This window comes from Eurosta solidaginis, chromosome 3 (assembly GCF_040869045.1).
Source record: "Eurosta solidaginis isolate ZX-2024a chromosome 3, ASM4086904v1, whole genome shotgun sequence".
Taxonomy (NCBI): Eukaryota; Metazoa; Arthropoda; class Insecta; order Diptera; family Tephritidae; genus Eurosta; species Eurosta solidaginis.
Window position 1 is genome coordinate 42,426,932 of NC_090321.1, and position 21,285 is coordinate 42,448,216.

Genomic DNA, 21,285 nt, shown 5'->3' on the forward strand with positions numbered 1-21,285 from the left:
TGCCTGTGGCGTGAACCCAGGATATTCCGTGTGATAAACAGAGCACGCTACCGCCACATGGTTCTTTCTCAGACGATCGAAACTATAAAGAGAATGCAAGGGAGACAAACAAAATTTTAAGATTAGCAAGCGCCCAACTTGCAAAATAGTAGTATACGAGCTAAATTGGTTTGATTATGTCGCCTCCATCTTAGTATAACGCGCTCAGAACTGCCACGAGGTGTCATCGTAATTCATCAGAGCATAATCTACTTACAACGTGAGGCGGTAGTACTCCACATAAAGCCAATTTCTAAACAAACAGTTTCTGTTGAATACTCCGAAAAATTGGCCTCCTAACATGCATCTTACTGAAAAGATCCCACCTCCCAAGAACGTAAGAAGTAGAGCTTACGATTTCTCGAACGTGTTCGAGAAGAGATTACTCGAGAGTCCCGCCTTCTCGGGAGATTCGAGAACCGCGCGAGACTTACGAATAATTCGAGATTCGAGAATCTCGCGAGAAGCCGTGTTCTTGATGTCTCGTTGAAAAATAGGAATTTGCGAACAAAATTATATGTATAACAAATATGTTTTGAGTTAAATGTCATTGAAGCAATAGAATCAACAAAAAAGTCACAAGTAAAAAACCCGAGTATACAAATTCTGCCCATACAGCGATATCGAGAAGCTCTCGAGATTTACGAGTACTGCGAGGCACGAGAATCTCGCGAGAAGTCGAGTTCTCCATTTCTCGGGTCTCGAAAATCTCGCTTGTGTTCGAGAAGAAATCGTAAGCTCTAGTAAGAAGTAATCTGCGCAAGCGCTACGAAGAAAGTCGGCACATAAAACCTAAGCCGTTTGAACCAAACGAGTGGAAACCCCCCTAACAGTCATTGTACTACTGAGGTAAAAGGAGATAAGCTTGGTTCCAGCATACACTTCCCAAGTGATGTAGATTCAAAGGACAACTCTTATGTCTTCATGTCTGGCTTAAAACACTTTCCCATCAAACATCTTTTACTTGCTCCACTTCAATATTTAATTTAGCAGTTGTAAATGCACCAGTTTACAGTAAAATCGCAACTGTGATTCTTGATTGGAAAAATACGTCCTAAACTAGAGGGTTCTTCATGCATTCAATCATCTGGGTGTGTACAGGAGTATTGTGTGGCATTCTAATATTCGAATTACCATGGAGAGATGAACTTTGGTAAAACTTAACATCGTCGCCAAGTGCTTGCAGTCATTAACTGGCTAGAGGTGGTGTCAGATCAGCCGTTGCTTAACTGTCTCGAGGCCTAACTTTTCAGTGGGAAAGAGTTAGTGGCCAACTGACTTCTAAAGTCTTTACTGGCAAACATCTTCAGTTCGCAAGTGCATGGTCTTCGAGACAAGAGTCATTGTGAACGATAACTAAGTGTGATATCTTCTGCATAGACGTCAAAATTCCAAAGTGATTGGATCACCTGATTTGTAATTGACTATCTCTGTCTCATTCTATATCTCTTTCTATCACCCGCTGAAGATAGGCGCCGCCATATTCAACACCCTGTCAAACCGCTAAAAAGTAGCCATATTGAACATCCTGTCAGGCAGTTGACAGATAAGATATCACACTTAGTCATCATTCACAATGATAAGAGTTGCAAGGTTTATTCTTTTGCCCTCTAAGCCATAATTTTTACCAAAAACAAGTTCGATGTCAATACGAGTGAAGTCAAGCAATCCCTTACACCTCTCAAATTAACGGTAGCAGAGCCTAGTCTTTTGACAGATACCTGACTATCTAAGTAAATGATAAAGCGAAGGATATAATCCACTTTACCACATTCTTATTCCACCTGAAAGACAAGGTGATCGAACAGCCAATATTTTCGGTTGCCGCTGAACTCTTAGCAATAATCTGCTTTCTTATGCTCATCTGAGCATAGCTCACAGAGTATATTAATTTTGTTTTCGGACAAAAACAGTTAACATCACTTACTTTATTTAGGTTATTTATTTCAAATGCGTTTAGAAAAAATGGAGCAAGAAGCAATCCAGCCACGAAGCCCGTTCTCTAAAGAAAAATATACAATTTGGAGTATTCGGAAGCACTACGAAATAATCAGTGGGGATGCTGTAATTTATTATATCATAGTTTACGACGCTTTTGGAAGATACTTCGATTGGAAATTTTTTGATCAGTTGTTGGTGGAATTACATCATATCAAATTTTCGGCTTCTCTACTCCATTGCAACCGATCGTTCTGAAAAAAAGGACGTGTGGCACTCGGGGACTGCCGCGGTAAAGCTATTGCATATTACCAACTTATGCAATTATTCAAGAGAATTTGGGGCCCTAGGCGAGTTATTATTTGCGGCCCCTTTCACCCGTATTTATAGAAAGAAATTGGAGATCAGAAATATTAAATTCAAACTTAGTGTCAATAAAACAAAATAAATAAAACAAAACAATAAAACTTAACTTCCATTTTAACTTTAACTTTAACTTTAACCTTAACTTTAACTTTACCCGCGGGGGTATCGGTCCCCTACCGGGCGCCTCCTCAGGTGGTGGATAGAGGAACGCTTCCCACAAGACGGGAGGTACTGAGTGAATTAAGTACTCAGGGCGAACAAAAACGAGCACTCCAGTGGAAAAATGGGAATGTGTTGCTCTAAGGGCAACACATCCCAAAGTTCCGGTAGAAGGGCGATAGAATGCCGCCCTAAAATACCCCATCAAGCATCAACAGGATCGAGACCAGTAAGATCCTGTTGACCAAAACTGGAAATATGATTATGAACTGATTGCTACGGGCTGGCGATGACGATAGGCTACTACCTTAATAAGCAAGGGTGACCCCTTGCCGAAACGGCTGGTAGGTTAATATCGGCATCGTCTCCTTCTCGTTAAAACCTTGGCAGGTCTTCAAGTACGTTCGAAGCACGTCGCCATTAAGTTGGTGGTGCAGGCTCAGTTGAGACGACTCCTGACAAACGCTGTATTCTGGCTCTGAACACAGACTCCCATAAGGACCTGTGTCAACCCACGCGTGGCCTCCCTGCTTCTGTAAAGATAACCACGGGAATTGAAGACGGCGACTGCACATCGTGCGGAGATAGCGGCTTGAAGCGGAGACCCAATAGAACAAATGAGCAACAAAATAAAAACAACAAAGGAAGATAAAAGTAGAGAAAGCGATAAAGAAAGGGGCGATGAAGCGGCGTTCAAGAAGAGCACTAAAGTGCTGAGATCGCCGGTTTTAACAACCCCTGCTAAAGCGACCTTGTCGGTAATGCACACACAAGGCACCGAATAGGCGGAAAAGAAAAAGGCGGCGAAAGCACAGCTGCGCGAAAACCCCAGCCAGTCAACACCTGCTACTGCAAGGGAAAAAGCGTCGGTCAGCTCACCCAGTGTCGTTGCACAGCGCGCTGTTGGTAAGGAGAAACGTGCGACTCCGCCAAGGGGCTCACTCTCATACACAAGCCTCGAAGGGAAGAGCCAAGACGAACTGCTGGAGTACGCAGTATCAGTACTGCGCGAGATGCAGGAAACCGCTCTCAAGCAGAAGACCGTGTCCAAGGACATAAAAACCGGTATGGCTCTTCTCGAGGAAGCGTTAAGCTGCATGGGATCGTTAAGGGCCCAAAAGGTAGATGAGAGCAGAGAATCGGGCCGAAAGAGCAAGAGGGCACGAACGAGCTCAGATTCCCACTCAGAGGACTTGGAAGCCAAAAAGAAACGAGATGAAAGAACAAATACGCTTTAACAAGGTGAGTCTTGGTCCAATGTAGTGCGCCGGAGGCTGAAACAGCGGGCCCAGCCAGCCAAGCAGGCAACCCCCGTCCAAGCTCCTAAAGCTCAAAAACGGGCGAGAAAGAGGAGACAAGCAGCAACTTTTGTGGTAAAACCTGTGGAAGGCAAAAGCTATGCCCAGGTACTAGGGGCCATACGCGGCCAGCTCCGCCCTAATGACACAGGTACGGTGGTACGGTCAGTACGAAAAACCAAATCTGGTAACGTACTGATTGAAACGGCGCGCTGCAGTGACCAGACGGCCTTCAGAGCAGCTATAGGTAGTGCAGTAGGAGAGGTCGGTGAAGCACAACAGCTTTCTAAGCGGATGAAGTTGGAAGTACTTGGCATGGACTGTCTTACAACTGAAACAGAAATCCAAGACGCAATAAGGAGGGAGGTCGGAAAAGAAGAAATCACTAGACCTCTCCGTGTCTCGCAGCAAACTAAAGAGAACAGATGGTGGTCGTCGAAGTGGACGAGAATATTGGCAACGCCCTACTCAAAAAAGGTAAAATTCCTATCGGATGGATACAATGCCGAATCAGACAGCGAGCAGAAGTACAACGCTGCTTTAGTTGTCTCGGCTACGGACACCGGAAGGCTGAATGCAAGGGTCCAGACAGGAGTAACGCCTGCTGGAAGCGTGGGCAAAGCGGCCACAAAGCTTCGGCCTGTACCGCAGCTCCAAAATGTTACCTGTGTAATACACAGAAGCTCGATCATGTCCCTGGATCTGGAGCATGCGGCATTTTCAGAGCGGCACTCGCTGTTGCAAAGGCCAAAGTCTCAATTCAATAGTGATTAGTTTTATCCAAGGCAACCTAAACCGGAGCAGACTTGCTGATGAGCTACTACAACAGTTGATCTTAGACCATAAAGCTAACTGCGTTATCATCAGCGAACCGTATAGAGTCCGAAATGATTGGAATATAGACAACACCGGCACCGCCGCAATCTGGATGACAGATGCAAACGCCAATATTGTGAACCGTGTTGCCGGACAAGGCTACGTCCGCCTAACTACGAATAATACGACAATAGTAAGCTGGTACTTGTCCCCGAATGATCCCATTCAAACGTTCAGGGACAAGCTTGAACTTATTGAAGACGACCTGAGGGACTTAACTAGTAACCTGGTTGTGGCGGGAGACTTTAACGCAAGAGCCGTCGAATGGGGAATGTCGCAGACTAACACCCGTGGAAGGTTAGTCCTTGAGATGGCAGCCAGGCTCGGTTTGAACGTGCTTAACACTGGTACGACCCCTACATACCGACGGCCAGGCTTTGGATATTCGATCCCCGATGTAACACTAGTGTCAGAAAGCCTGCTGCTGACCGCTGCTGGATGAAGAGTCATAGAGGATCTGATTGGCAGCGATCACAACTACATCACTTTCCACCTAAACGATCCCGGTCAGAGGCAGATTCCGAAAGGGCCACGTAGAACAAAAGCATGGGACGCATCCAAGGTCGACTCTGCCACGTTCTCCGCATCAGTACTGGGGGACGCCCGACGGATAATCAACAACTCCAGTCCGACGGAAGAGATGGTTGAAAAGACAATGAGCTGTCTTCGCCACGCTTGCAACCTCTCTATGCCACGGAGGGGAGTGTGGAGGGGTAAAAAGCAGGTATACTGGTGGAATAGGGAAATCGCGGAGCTGCGGAAAATATGCCACAGGATGCGAAGGCTAGCAACTCGCGCGCGGCAGGCCTGAGGCTCTAGAAAAGTCGGAAGCGTACAAAGGAGCGAAGAAAGCTCTTAGTGCTGCCATTAAGCAAAGCAAGCTTAAGTGCTGGAAAGTGCTTTGCGAGGAAGTGGATCGAGACCCCTGGGAGCAGGGATATAAGATAATAATGAAGAAGTTCCGTCCGCCAAACCAGCTGATGGACGAGAACTAAATAAGGAATATTGTGGATGACCTGTTTCCCACCCAACTGCCTAGGGAGGGCGGGTACGTTACCCATGAAGATCGCAACGTGGAACCATTCCAAGAAGAAGAGCTTAAAACTGCCGTGCGAACTAATGGAACCTAGGAAAGCATCTGGACCCGACGAAATACCCGCGGAGGCAATTAGACTAGCTGCAAATAACTGCCCAGAATTTATGTTGCACATGTACAACAACAACAACAACTTTCCCCACCATATGGAAGACAGCACGACTGGTTCTCATTCCAAAAGGGAAAGGAGATCCCAACTCTCCATCATCCTACCGTCCCCTATGTATGTTGGACACAGCAGGGAAATTGATGGTGAGTCTCCTGAAGCAACGCCTCACCAGAGCGTTACAGGACGCCGGAGGACTGTCGCCCAGACAGCATGGTTTTCGGAGGGGGCACTCCACAATCGATGCCATAGCAGAAGTTATAGATGCAGTCAAGAAAGCTGAGACAGCGTGCCACAGAGCAAGACCTATAGTGTTGCTGGTAACGCTGGATGTCAAAAACGCCTTTAACTCAGCTAGGTGGGAGGACATGCTTGAGGCATTAGAAAGCACTTTCAAAGTACTGCAATATTTGTTAGAAATTTTAAGGGCCTACCTAAGAGAGAGGTATCTAATATATGAAAGTACTCACGGTCAAAAAAAGGTAAAAATAACAGGTGGAGCAGCCCATGGTTCGGTACTAGGTCCCGATCTCTGGAATATAACTTACGACAGTCTTCTTCGATTAGACATGCCATAAAGCACCTTCTTCGTTGCCTTTGCAGACGACGTGGCAGCTGTGATAACAGTACCAAGCTGCGAGCTGGCACAGCTAAAATTTAACCAGGTCATGCGTAATGTAAATAGGTGGATGGCTGAGCACGGTCTCCAGTTAGCAACAGCCAAAACGGAGATCGTCATCCTCACAAAGAGACGTGTTCCCACTACCAGGAACATGATGGTTGGGGACCAGCCAATAGAAACACTCGCTTCAACGAAATATCTGGGAGTGAGGTTAGACAGCAAACTCAACTTCTCGGATCACATACGAGGGGCCTGCGAAAGAGCTGCACGCATAATAGCGCAGTTGAGTAGATTAATGGCAAACATAGGTGGCCCAAATCTATGCACAAGGAAGTTGCTTGCATCAGCCTCGGATTCTATACTCTTATATGGTGCAGAAATCTGGGCGAACGCAATGAAATACCGGAAGAACCGAGTCGCCCTCACCTCGGTCCAACGCAGAGGGGCGCTGCGAATATCTTCGGCTTACCGCACGGTATCAGCTGAAGCTGTCCTTGTCGTTGCGGGAACCATACCGATATATCTTCTCGTTGAGGAAAGAAAAACAATATATGACAACGGATCGCAAGCAAGTAGAGCTGCTGCTGCCATGCAGGCACGAGAAGAATCGATCCGACGCTGGCAAGATCAGTGGAGCAACAGCGTCGTAGGAAAGTGGACTAGGGAACTAATCACTGAACTGAATCCATGGTTGAAGCGACCGCACGGAGAGGTAGACTTTTACCTGAACCAGTTTCTAACGGGACACGGTTACTTCCGCAAATACCTACACAGAATGGGTAAGGTTGATAGCCCGAACTGCCTGTACTGTGGGAAAATAGACGATGTACGCCGCACCTTCTTCGAATGCAGGCACTTCTCCCATCAGCGAAGGAGGGTACAAGAGGTACTTGGCGACCTATCCCCGAGCAGTATCATTAATAACATGACCTGTCGAAGAGACAGATGGGATACGGTCAGCACATATGTGAGGCATATACTTACTAGTAAACGAGAAGACGGATGCCTAGCCCATTAGCGTGAGAGTATCCATAGAGCTCACGTAGCGCGCACCCGTACCCGAAGTAATGCTAAACGCGGTCCCAGGTACGGGGATTTGCGCGGGCCGTGGGAGGTTAGGTTTTAGTGGGTAGGCCTTCATGGAAGAAGGGAGTCCTACACTCGGAGAGTCTCGCAGTTAGGCTTAACTATCCCGGTCAGTGCATAAAGCATTTCCTCCTTCCACGAAACACAAAAAAAAAACTTTAACTTTAACTTTAACTCTAACTTTAGCTCTAACTTTAACTTTAACTTTAATTTTAACTTTAACTTTAACTTTAACTTTATGATAGAGATCCAATTTTATGTATTTGGCCTGTTGCTAACACCGAACTTTTTTCGAACCTTTTTTGACAAATATCCGTTACGGTTTTTTTGATTTAGTCGCCAAGCCCGCGATAAAATCTATGCAATAGCTTAAAATCCCAGGCGAATTCAGTACCGCGTTATTGTTATGTTGTTGTTGTTGTAGCGTTAGGGTACTTCCCGAAGCTTTTGGGGAGTGTTATCAATGTGGATGGTCCTTTGCTGGATGCAGATCCGGTACGTTCGGTAACAAGCACCATTAAGGTACTAGTCTGACCATATCGGGAACGATTTAGTTTGATCGCATGACACTTTCTAGGCCATCCCGCCCTCCCACTTCCTAGATCCATGAGGAAATTGCGGTCGCCAGAGCCGCGGCTGCTTAAGAAGCAGGATTCACCACGGGTAGGTGAGGTTGACAACTGGGTTGGAGAAGCTATGAATTGCTCTGACAACCCCTTGAAAGGGTTGCGCTACACAACCCCTTGAATCAATTTGGTATTTTAGTCGCCTCTTAAGACAGGCATACATGCCGCGGGTATATTCTAAGCCCCTTAACCCGCTGAGGTTCACATGTTGTTATCTCAACAGCTGATTGCTGCTTCTTGATTTTTTTCCATGCAACGCCTTTTACAACAATACGTCAGTTAATCGAAATCAATGCACATTTTCTTTTGAATTGTCATTCTTCTGCACAGTGAATTGGTTGAATTCGCTTTGACACCTCCTTGTTTTGATTCGCCTTATATCAATCAAAAAAAGTTAGTTTTTGATGGTTTGAATAAAAAAAAACAATCATAGTTTCAACTTAGTTAAACTTACTTCCAAGCGAACTTTTGTTAGTAGCCACATTAACATGATTTTGATCTACAGCATCCATGCAAAACACTTCGGATCGAACAACCCTAATCAATTTTCAATGCAGGAATTTTTATTAAATTTTCCACATATGAGTTCGCTCCCTTCATACATCTAATTTGCATATGAAAAGCCACTCTTTGCCACTACACCTTTGGTAAGCATCCTTTCACATTTATTTTCCAACAACTCATTATAGTTCGATTGCTGCATTTAATTGTATCCACTGTACTCATGTGACTGCAAGTCGTGTCAGCTGAAGTTTATGTCATTCTTTGCATCCTTTTTTGTATGAATTTGTTTTTGTTGATGTCTAACGTTCTATTTTTGCATAATAAGAAAATCAGTTTCAATATTCATTTATGCAAATTTTTTTTATGCATTCATTAATATAACGCTCGGTGGCAAGCAGCTGTTGCCATAAGGCTGCAATTGGGTTAGTTTGTGGATGCTGAGCGGATGCGGATTAGAGATGGCATATTCGGTGATTTTTTGGAACAACGTGATATAGAACTGTTAGTTATCAGTCGTAGCGCATCTTTAACATTGAACAGTGAAAAATGTGCATCCAAAATCGCAATCAATCACAGCAAAATGGTTAGCTTAAGCTCAGAGCAAGAGCAACTGTATAGACTAGTTAGTAGCAGGAGAAGGCGCAGGCGTCGCACAAATCACAGGTTCGTTGGTTTTTATATATTGTCGCAGCTTGTTTTTTGTGCGACGGGAGCTGTTATTGAATCTGTGATAGCGATTATTAGTAATGGGCAATGGATACATGGATAACTTTCACGGAGAGCCAGGCCGCGCTAAAAGCTTTTGCTCATGTGTAGATAACATAAAGTCTATCACTGCATGCCCGGAATCTATCAGTGAGGTACCCCGCCACTTCAGCATCAGCTTTGTATGGGTACCTACACAAAGGAACATTGTAGGCAACTGTAGGACTGATAAACTGATCAGAAGGGGTACTTCCGCCCAAGTCCTTTTCGAAAATGATTCGGTAGGTATACCTATGGCCTCTTCTAAGCCTCGGTCAACAGTTTTTTAATGATACTTCGGTGGTATCCCAGCTCGATATAAGGGCGATAGTAAAATGTATTGACCTCACGAATGGTTTCATGCGCAGAAGCTTTTACAATGAGGGTTACTTACCGTTTAGGGTATGCAAATTGGGCCCATTGGTGGGCTAAGTGTCGGTCTGGGATGCAACTTCTCGACCCAGTCTTACCTAATCTAACTTAACGTAAGCGGCCGCAATGGCGTGGTAGTAGCGAGCTGCGCCTACCACACCGAAGATCCTGGGTTCAACTCTGAGGTAAAGCAACATTAAAAATTCAGAAACACGTTTTTCAATTAAAAAAAAAGAAAATTTTCTAAGCGGGGTCACGCCTCGGCTGTGATTTGGCAAACACTTCCAGTGTTGTTCTGCTATGGAAAGCTTATCGATGAAAACTCTTCTACTTTGCAGTTGCCGTTCGGAGTCGGCATAAAACATGTAGGTCCAAATCTAGGGAGGATTCTGTGTTTGAATTTGTAATTGTTTACTTATAGTTAGTTTTTTGTTTTTTATATCTTATATATACATAGCTCTCTATGGTTCACCCCTGTTGAAACAGCCAGTTTCCTTGAACTCCTGTTAGAGGACTTTCATGACAATTTGTGAGTGGTCGTGTCCATTGAATGTGGCGAAGCACTATTAATACAACAACAACAACATCCAGGACTTCTTGAGTCGACCTTACCAGACAATTTTTAAAATTACTTGGCTAACTTAGCCTAGTATTAAGCTTTAAGCAGAAGCGTGTGACAATGCTCAGTCCCAATCTAGAAAATGAATTGGCTGAATTGGTGGCATACGCAAGAAGAAAATGTCCAAAGCCATTGGTAACCTAACCGTATGTCGTAAGCATTCATGTTTCCAGCGTAGGAATAGCCACTCTTTAAGTGTGGTGTTTGTGTACCCATTGATCTCGAGCGTCATGAGGAAATATACCCTAATAGTACTATAGTCGATATTGTTCGGTTACATTTGTGTTGAAAACTTAATTGTCGTCTTAGATAAGAGCAAGGTTGCTCATGTCATTTGCTTCCGTCGTAAGCTACCGTAGGCTTCCTTAGGGACTATCTGAACTTCCGCGGAAAAAAGATAAAAAAAGGTGCGTTGTAGCGAAAAAAATGGCGGTTGTTATACTGTAACAATTTTTTGTCTCCCATTATCAAATTTTAGTTCAAAACAAACATCTCAACCATCTTCAGTGTAATTTTTCGTCCATATTGAAGTCACCCACCATATACCACTCGGGTTTCACCCCTGGCGCAATATTTTGCCAACCATCTGTAAATTGGGGGCATGCCTACTTATATTATCTCGAGCTCGACACAACCTGGGATATAATTTGACGTTCCTAAATATCCACATAGAAGTCGTGTTGAATATACGAAGTTTAAAGATGTTACGTGAGAAGAACGTGAGTCCGACGCCATTACCTAGCTCGTAGTCAGGGATTTCGGTATAGAATGCCGACTACGTAATTATCTTCGTTGTTGTCTCTCGTAGAGGAGATGTGATAGGTCTCTACCCCAATGTAATGAAATTTACTCTTGGACGTGCGCACGACAGTGGGTTATACATAGCTGTATGACTCACTTTCTATCTATCAAAGTCTGTCCTTTTAGCATAGACCGACAAGTTCCACCACCATCTCTGGCACGGGTTTCTTAATACGTCGGAAAAAATATCCCACCTAATCCTCACTGCTTCTTTCGTTCTTCTTCTTAGAAAAATTAATAGAAGTTGGCCACAGCTAAACATTTTTGCCGTGGTATTTGGACATTGGTTCCCTACTGGGTTAATTTGGTTGAAACAGCCAACAAGAGTAGGAAAAAAAAAGATTCTAAACCAGTGGGAATTCTAATCTGAGGTCTGTGAAAAACTTAACTTTTCAAGTTTCCAGAAAATGAGTCGACCCACCTGAAAAATTATGAAGTTGTCAAAAAATCAATATCCAAAACTATATCTTATATACATACACAGCAACGAACAGAAAAATAGCAGTAGCATTTTTTTAACAAATTTCTTCGTTGAACTTCTTTTTATTTTCGAATATTTAAAGAAAAAACTAATTTGAATTTTGTAACTGCAAATATGCGAACCAATCTCAAAAACCTTTTCGAAACAATTCGACAAAATCTTACGACAAATTTGAACTTTTTATTTGGAGTTCTCTGGATTTTCCTGAGTACGCAGTTTTGTAGCCCAATTAATTTTAGTCTGACAACGTGTAGGTTATATGACTCCATGAACCAATAAACAGATCCCGCATTAAAAAATGAGAGAGCACAGTCATAGTTGGCTGTGAAATAAATTTTCTCGTCATAACGTCACGCTTTTGACAACATGTTTCATTGCTGACCCAGTGTTCAGACTTTATTCCAATCGGAGTATTTTGCTCCGCTCTTACCTCCTACTACATTTTTTATCTCAAAGGTTTATTTGGGTCGAGTTGAAAACTAAATATTATTACTACCTAATACCTTTTGGTTGAAGTTTTTATTATATGCGTATGAAAAGCTGATTGTTTACAAGTGACGATTGGATGAAATGACGTGAATTCATTTTTCGTGTCTTAAGACATGTTTCTTCGCATTCTACTCACAGTTTTTGTACTTTTTGGTATGGAATGAAAATAGAAGGAGTAAAATGTAAGCAAAAAATGTGTACGGGCGCGATCTATAAATCCTGCCAAAATTCAACGTGCTGTATGTTCTTCAAGTTTTATATAAAAATTAAGTACGTTGAGTCAGTGAGGCCAGCTAACCCAGTTTTGCGATAACAGTCGCCAATTGGGGGCACCAAGCGAGGTCAAACCTTCCTCCAACTACCTCACCCAACTCAGTGAAGGTCTTCTCTTTCCTCTGTTTACAAACAGCCGGAGCGTATTCGTTCATCCGCATAACCTGCCCCACTTAGCGAAGCCTTTGGATTTTCAATCGCTGCACTATCGTCATGTCTGCGTAAAGATCATATAGCTCATCATTATACCTCCTTCGATACTCGCCGTCGACATCACGCATAGGACTATAAACCTTCAGGCGAACTTTTCTCTCTAATACTCCAAGAGCCATCTCATCTTCTCTCGACACCTTCCATGATTCCGAGCCATACATCAGTACATGTATGATGAGTGACTTGTAGAGCGAGAATTTTGTTCGTCGAGAGAGGACTTTACTTTTCAATTGCCTAAAGAAGCACTTGTTGGCAAGAGTTATTCTCCGTTTGATTTCTAGGCCGACATTGTTTTTGCTTTTAATACTGCTTCCCAAATGAACGAAATCCTTCACAGTCTCGAATTTATATCCGTCAACAGTGAGCTACAAGGCCGCGATGACAGCAAGTATTTCATCTTGTCCAAATTTACTGCAAGACCAACTTTTTTTGCTTCTTTATCTTATCCATTACTTGGTACCTTGTGATTTTTTAGCCGTGATATTGGATGCCGGGGAGTGTTTTTCATCATCCGCGATCGGGGTATCGGGTTCGTCTTCCCCCACACTCTGTACGTCAGTTACCAGTTCGCCATTGTCGTTCCACAGGAATCTGCCCCGGTCTTCAAACCCTAGGTCATTAGAAGAGCGTGAAATATGTATAGTAAACCGAAAATAATAATAAAAATTTTGTTTCGCTATAAATATCCGGGGGGATAGAATGTTAATGGGAGCATTAATTGGTCACCCTACACCTTTTAGGCCGACTCCATGTTCATCTGATAAAGCAGATAACTTTTTTGCTGAGACACATTCCATGGCAAAAACACAATCGAAAGGTTTGCCAAGCCACCAAATCAATTTTTTGTTAGTTGTTCGCCCGCTTTCAAAAAGGAAGAAAAAATATACTCCGAAAATTTATTTTTACTCCGGCGCAGTCGTTTACTAAGGTAACAGTTTTAAATACTCCGAACACTGGTAGCGAAACATGAGAGAAATGTAATAAATCGAAAAATTTTAAAAGCGCTACGTCATCAAACTTTTTTTTCAAATTCGATTACAAATATAACAATTCCGGAATGTGGGATCTTAGCGCATTCGATTATGATATGACTCTAAAATTTTCAGTTATTTTTGACAATTTTTTCGACGGGCGTTTAAAATATCTCTCCATTCAAAGTGTGAATTTTTTCTAAATGGCAAAATTTCAAACATCTTTTGAAAAAAAAAATAGAGCTTACGATTTCTCGAACTTGTTCGAGAAGAGATTTCTCGCGAGTCTGCCCTCTCGTGAGATTCTCGAATCTCGAATTACCCTTAAGGCTCGTAAGGCTTACGAGCTTCTCGACATTCAATTTAATCGATTCATTGGCTGTTTTACATATATAGAGCTTAGGATTTTTTCTGGAGCACAAGCGAAAATTTCCACAAAACCGCAACTAAAAAACACCGAAATGTATAGAATACTGCCAATGCAGCGACTGAATTGAAAGTCGAAAAGCTCGCGAGTATTAAGAGTATTTCGAGATTCGAGAATTTTCCGGGAAGCCGTGTTCTCGATGTCTCGTTGAAAAAAATAAAATATTGTGAACAAAATTATAGGTATAATAAATATGTTTTGAGTTAAATGTCATTGGAAAGCAATATAATCAAAACAAGTAAGGAAAGCTAAGTTCGGGTGTAACCCAACATTACATACTCAGTTGAGAGATATGGAGAAAAAATAAGGGAAAATCACCATGAAGAAAAATTAACCTAGGGTAACCGTGGAATGTGTTTGTATGATATGGGTATCAAATGGAATGTATTAAAGAGTATTTTATGAGGGAGTTGGCCATAGTTCTATAGGTGGACGCCATTTAGGGATACAGCCATAAAGGTGGACAAGGGCTGACACTAGAATTTGTTTGTACGATATGGGTATCAAATGAAAGGTGTTAATGCTTACTTACTTACTTACTTACTTAATTGGCGCTTAACCGTCTAAATGGTTATGGCCGTCCAACAAGGCGCGCCAGTCGCTCCTTCGCTCCGCCAACCGGCGCCAATTGGTCACACCAAGGGAGTTTAAATCGTTTTCCACCTGGTCCTTCCAACGGAGTGGGGGGCGCCCTCTACCTCTGCTTTCATATGCGGGTTCCGATAGAAACACTTTCTTGGCCGGAGCATCATCTTTCATTCGCATAACATGGCCTAGCCAGCGCAGCCGCTGCGTTTTAATTCGCTGGACTATGTTGATGTCTGCGTATAGCTCGTACAAAGGTGTTAATGAGTACTTTAAAATGGGGTGGGCCTTATTTCTATAGGTGGACGCCTTTTCGAGATATCTCCATTAAGGTGGACCAGTGGTGACTCTAGAATGCGTTTGTACAAAATGGGTATCAAACGAAAGGTGTTAATGATGTCATCGCTTTATCCGTCTTTGATAACGAATTATCGCACTTTTTCAATTTTTCGAAATTTTCGATATCGAAAAAGTGGGCGTGGTTATAATCCGATATCGTTCATTTTAAACAGCGATCTGAGATGAGTGCCCAGGAACGTACATACCAAATTTCATCAAGATACGTCAACATTTACTCAATTTATCGTGTTAACGGACGGACGGACGGACGGACATGGCTCAATCAAATTTTTTTTCGATGCCTATGATTTTGATATATGGAAGTCCATATCAATCTCGATTCCTTTATACCTGTACAACCAAACGTTATTCAATCAATGTTAATATACTCTGTGAGCTCTGCTCAACTGAGTATAAGAAATGCACAAGTAAAAAAAGAACAAGTGTATGGTGTATAAATTTATGACGAGAAGCTCGCGAGATTTACGAGTAATTCGAGACACGAGAATCTCGCGAGAAGTCGAGTTCTCGATTTCTCGGTTCTCGAAAATCTCGCTTGTGTTCGAGAAGAACTCGTAAGCACTAAAAAAAATTGCCAAAAATCGTTACGAATTTTAAGAGAAATTATACTTTTGTTTGACTAAAATTTATTAAGCTACAAAACTCCATACACAAAACAATTCAGAGAACTCCAAATTAAAATTAAGAAATTTTTACAAAGTCTTCTCGAATTTTCGAAGATGTTTTTAATTTTGGTTCGCGAAGTTTCAGTTACAAAATTCATAGAAATATTTTTCTAAAATATCGAAAATAAAAAAAGAGAAGTTTAGTTGACAAAATTTGATAAGCCGCTGCTATTTTTCTGTTCGCTGCTGTATGTAAATATTTTCCACCTCCACTCTATACATATGCATGTATATACATACATACTTACTCAAAATGGCGTCAACTTGAACTAATCCAATTTATTACAGCTCCATAATTTTTCACCCACACCCTTTTCTAGCTCACTCTCTCTCAACCCCGTTAGTGCTTAATAACAAGCCATACTATTTGTTTAAAATATGCTACATGTATATGCGTATCTACATTCATATGTATGTGCGCGTATATGCTCCTTAACGCCCGTCGCTTCGCCCACTCAACCTTTAACACACTAAGATTATACACACAAACACACACCAAATAAAAATAGAAGATACTCGCACTCGTATGTTGCATATTTACCCATTCGGGGAGATTTTCCTAATATTCACTATACGCGAATCAGCTAAAAAGGATAACGTGCGTATCTCTATGTACAAACGTCAGTAACATCCTCCCTTTCATATAAGAAGAAAATCAGAAAAGATAAACGCTTCAAATGTGTATTTTGTGATAAATGGTGCGTGTGGATGCCATCACCGCCAGCATCACCACCAACGCTGCCACCATTTCCCGAAAATCAACGTCAGTTCGTTTGACATTAGTAGCGGTTGCGGCAACACTTCCTTCACTGTTATCAAATAGCATCACCAACACCATCATAATGTTATTGCCTTCCTTCAACATTCTATCTTCTGATATACATAAGTAGATATTTGTATGGCCATTAGCAAAGCAATCCTTACAACAGCCCATTCCAGAAAAGTAGAAAATAATGAAAGGACTTCTTGGTTTTACATTGAAATCTTGGGCAAGAAAGTTAAAATGTTTCTCTACTATTCTCGTCGTCTTAGATTTCTCGACGTTCCAATTAGACTGGGTGAGATTAAGAGAAGTCGAGAGGTGCGTATGATCGACCAAGCGGGAAAGGTGTGGGTTGAAGCGCGGTGCTGTAAAGTGTCGAACATTATTTGTAGATCTTACAGCCCTAGACTAACAAAGTTGATTCTATCATTAAAAAGAGAGTACTGTAGATTCATGACGGGTATTCTGACTGGACACTGCCTTTTGGTGTCACATGCCTTTAAATTAGGCTTGGTCAGGGATAGCAGATGTAGGAAGTCCGGGCTGGAGGAGGAAACGATCGAGCAAGTTCTGTGCTCATGCCCTGCGCTTGCCAGGCTAAAACTTCAGCTATTAGGAGTGATACAGTTGTCAGATCTAGAAGCAGCAAGTGGCTCAAGTCCTAGAAAACTTCTAGTATTTTCCAAGAGTACGGAGTTATTTTATGTTTGTGGTTTCAAAAATGTTCTTAAAGTACCCGGCAGAAAAATGGACCTGGTTCGAAATAAGTACGCATATGCGAAAAAGCGCCCGGTCATAAAAAAGTAACCAGTTGCAAAAAAGGACCACCATCCGCAAAGGAACCCGGTTCTGTAAGAGTAACCGATTCCTACAAAAGTAACTGGAAACGAAAAGTTTTCTAGGTGGGGTCGCTCCTCGTCGGTGTTTGGCAAGTACACCGAGTACATTTCTGCCATGAAAAGTTCTCAGTGAAAACTCATCTGCCTTGCAGCTGCCGTTCGGAGGCGGCATAAAACATGTAGGAGAGGAGTCCCCCGAAATTGTAGGCAAAATTAAAAGGAGCACGACTCGAATTAGAAGAGAAGCTCGGCCTAAAATCTCTTTGAAGTTTATCGCGCCTTACATTTATTTAAAATGAGGAAAACATGACGAAAACCCTGTTATGTGAAAAATCGGTTGTATACAATCCGGTCTATTTCGAAAAATTTCTATTGGAACACAGAAATATACCAGCAAACCCAATTTTGTCAAGATATCTCGAAAGTTGAGGGACTAGTTTGCTTTTAAACAGACACACGGATATTGCTAAATCAACTCAGATAGTCATCCTGATCATATATATATATTTGATGTATATTGAAACGATTTTCTGTTACCTGTTGGCGTTGGTCCATCTTCAGTCTCAGTCTCGATCACGAACCACCACCCAACATCGCTCCCGGTTTGTCTTCAAACCCATTTTGCAAAAAAATGACAAAAAATCTATTCAATATACATTTACTTCGTTTCCGATCCTTTTGAAATGGTTTCAAGCCAACATTCCATGGTCGCTTAAGAGCCGTGGAAATTTATCTAATAGAAACAATCCTAGCAATGATTGCTTCATTCTTTCTCTGTGTTTTCTGCATGTATTTAATAGTTTATTATATTTCCTTACCTCCAAGTTTTTTAGGCTTTTTATTGTAGGAATACTTTTTTATTGAATCCTGCTTTAAGTTTGCTCAATTCGTATATAAACAGATTAGTATGTATGTGGATATCTGTGTATCTTTTTTTCAATGAGTACATTTAAATTCCATTACTTAATATTTCCCATCGGTATTTAAATGTGCCGAGCTCTGTTTTCTAGATTTTCCTATCCCTATACATTAGGCTGTGTGCTGTTTCTCATTATTTTTCCGTTTCGCTCAGCTTTATGTGCTTGCAGTGGAAAAACATTTTTAAACGGGTTAAATTATCTTTTCCTTCTAAAAATTTTGAAATACGTGTCACCCCTACGGCTGGGGTATTGCACGCTCAAGCGAATCTCCATACTTTTGACAAGGTAGGCAATTTCAAAGTAAAATCCTCTCTCAGCAAACGAAAATTATGCTCTACAAGTCACTTATCGTACCAGTACTGCAATATGTTGCACTGGCATGAAGCATGAGGCGTCTCTGGGAGTGTTCGAGAGAAAAGTTCTTCAAAGATTTACAGACCTACGGAAGGATAAATGATGGGTTGTATGCCCTAAGATGATGTTCCTACTAAGAAACTATTTTTATGTGAACCTGCCTATGGAAGCAGAGGAAGAGGGCGGTTCCCATATCGCTGGAAGTACCAGATGGAAAACGATTTAATTTCACTTGTGCGATTTGTTGGACGACAAAAACCTTTTAAACGATTAAGTGCCACCTAAGTCAAATATGTAAGACAGAAACATTACAACAAATCTTAGCAAGAGCTTATAATAACTTGCCGCGAGGCTTTAGGAAAATTCACAAATCGGACAAGGTGAGATATTGTGTAAAAAATAATAGCTCCAGCCTCTAGTCTGACACTGAAAGGAAAACAGATAACATTAACCGAATATCAGATCAATCCAACCGAAATTCGTGTCAATTTGTATCCATTGCAAATAAAACTGGTGAATCAATATTGCACAGATTGTTGATTTTGAACTGACCGTTTCAACTATGAAATCAACAAAAAAAAAAAAAAAAAAATGTTCAACATAGGGAAGCAAAGCCATAGTTTTAGTCGGAATTTAAGCTCGCACTGGAAAGCCGGGCCTTAAAATACCCATTGAAACTGTTAAAATAACAGATTTTCGTCAATATTAGAATCGAATGAGAGCTATTGATATGACAGAGATTCCAGTGGAAAAATGGTCATAAGAACAAAGTATTTAGTGAGCGTCGTGAGCGCGAGTTTAAAAGTAACTGATGCATTTGCATAATATCAAACGTTACTGGCTGTTGAAATGGCTAATGAATCAGTTCTTTTAACAGAAACTCAGATTGATCGGGTATCTGTAATCTTTACAGATTATTGTAAATTTGAGACCAAAAGCTTCTATGTTTTTTTTTTTTAATTATTAAACAAATTTGTTCTCTTGACAAAAAATTCGCTTGAGTTACAATTATAGTGGATTCAATTGAAATTTAAATTCTGTTTAGTTTGCAGGTTCTCCCATCGTTCGAATCGCTGAACTGTCGAATAAATAACACAAATATTCAGTTTAACATTTTCTCCTTTATTTACAACTTTACTGTAGTAGTAGCACTTCACAATTACAATACTCGCGTACTTCACTAATAGCGTGTTAAAATCAAAGTGATCGATTATCGCTTGCACCGCGCTGCTTTTATACTCTCAGTTAGCCTCGTTCACCTGTTTCTCCTAAGGTCTAAACTTTTCACCAACATGCCTGTTCTATCTTATGCTTGGTTATGTAGCTTTATATGTACATGTATATCTGTTGAACAAGGCGTCCCGAATTGGCGTCCGAACGATCAACTTAAATTCAAGAACAACAAAACCCGATTGGTTGATTTTACTAGCGGCATTTCTTTCGGGGTGATCTTAAGGCAGGCACATAAGACTTATAGCGTTTTCTTGTCTGCAAATAGTGTCACCCTGTCCGTTCATCTCAGCTCTCTCGTGAGCTTGTGTGTTCCTTTCACACATTTTTTTCCACTGATTACCAAAAGGAATCGAACTTCTTACAAAAACATCCAATTTTCATAGCGCCAGTTGACCTGTCTCAAAAAAAAAAAAAAAATTAAGAGTGCAACATGAGGGCAACATTTTTTCCAGAAAAGAAAATGCAGTTAGATAACTTAAAGTATCAGAATGCGATTTTCCACGTTCCTAAAGCTTGTTGCGAGATGAAACCCCAAAAGTAGGCTATATTCACATACATAATTGATGTGCCGGCGGAAAAACCAAACATGGGAAATAACGGACACCCTAACGTGCCTAGTATCTATTTTGCATATTTTATTCACTTGTCAACTGTAGTTGTATTTGTGTTCTTAGCATTTTTTCTCCACTTACTTAATAGCAATTTTGGTCATTGTATACTTAGTTCCTATTTTTTTTCTTCATTATTCTTTAGGCGTCTGGTCGAAATGCAGAATTCTACGTACTTCATTTAATGCTGCTGTCATTTAATTTTGTTTTGTGTGAAACTTGAAATTTGATAAAAGTGGCTGACGTTCGAGCTTAAAGACTTTAACTTGCCTCATAATAGCTATTGAAGATGTTTATGTTTTATATGCTTTGACTTGTTCTGTACGTTATTATAAATAGAATTTAATGGCGATTGTATTGAATTGATAAATAAAACGAGTAAGGAAGGCTAAGTTCGGGTGTAACCGAACATTACATACTCAGTTGAGAGCTGTGGAGACAAAGTAAGGGAAAATCACCATATTGTAAAAAGAACCTAGGGTAACCCTGGAATGTGATTGTATGACATGTGTATCAAATGGAAGGTATTAAAGAGTATTTTAAGAGGAAGTGGGCCATAGTTCTATAGATGGACGCCATTTAGGGATATCGCCATAAAGGTGGACCAGGGCTGACTCTAGAATTTGTTTGTACGATATGGGCGGTAATGAGTATTTTAAAAGGGAATGGGCTTTAGTTCTTTAGGTGAACGCCTTTTCGAGAAATCGTCATAAAGGTGGACCAGGGGTGACTCTAGAATATGTTTGTACGATATGGGTATCAAATGAAAGCTGTTAATGAGTATTTTGAAAAGGAGTGATCCTTGGTTCCATAGGTGGACGCCGTTTCGAGATATCGCCATAAAGGTGGACC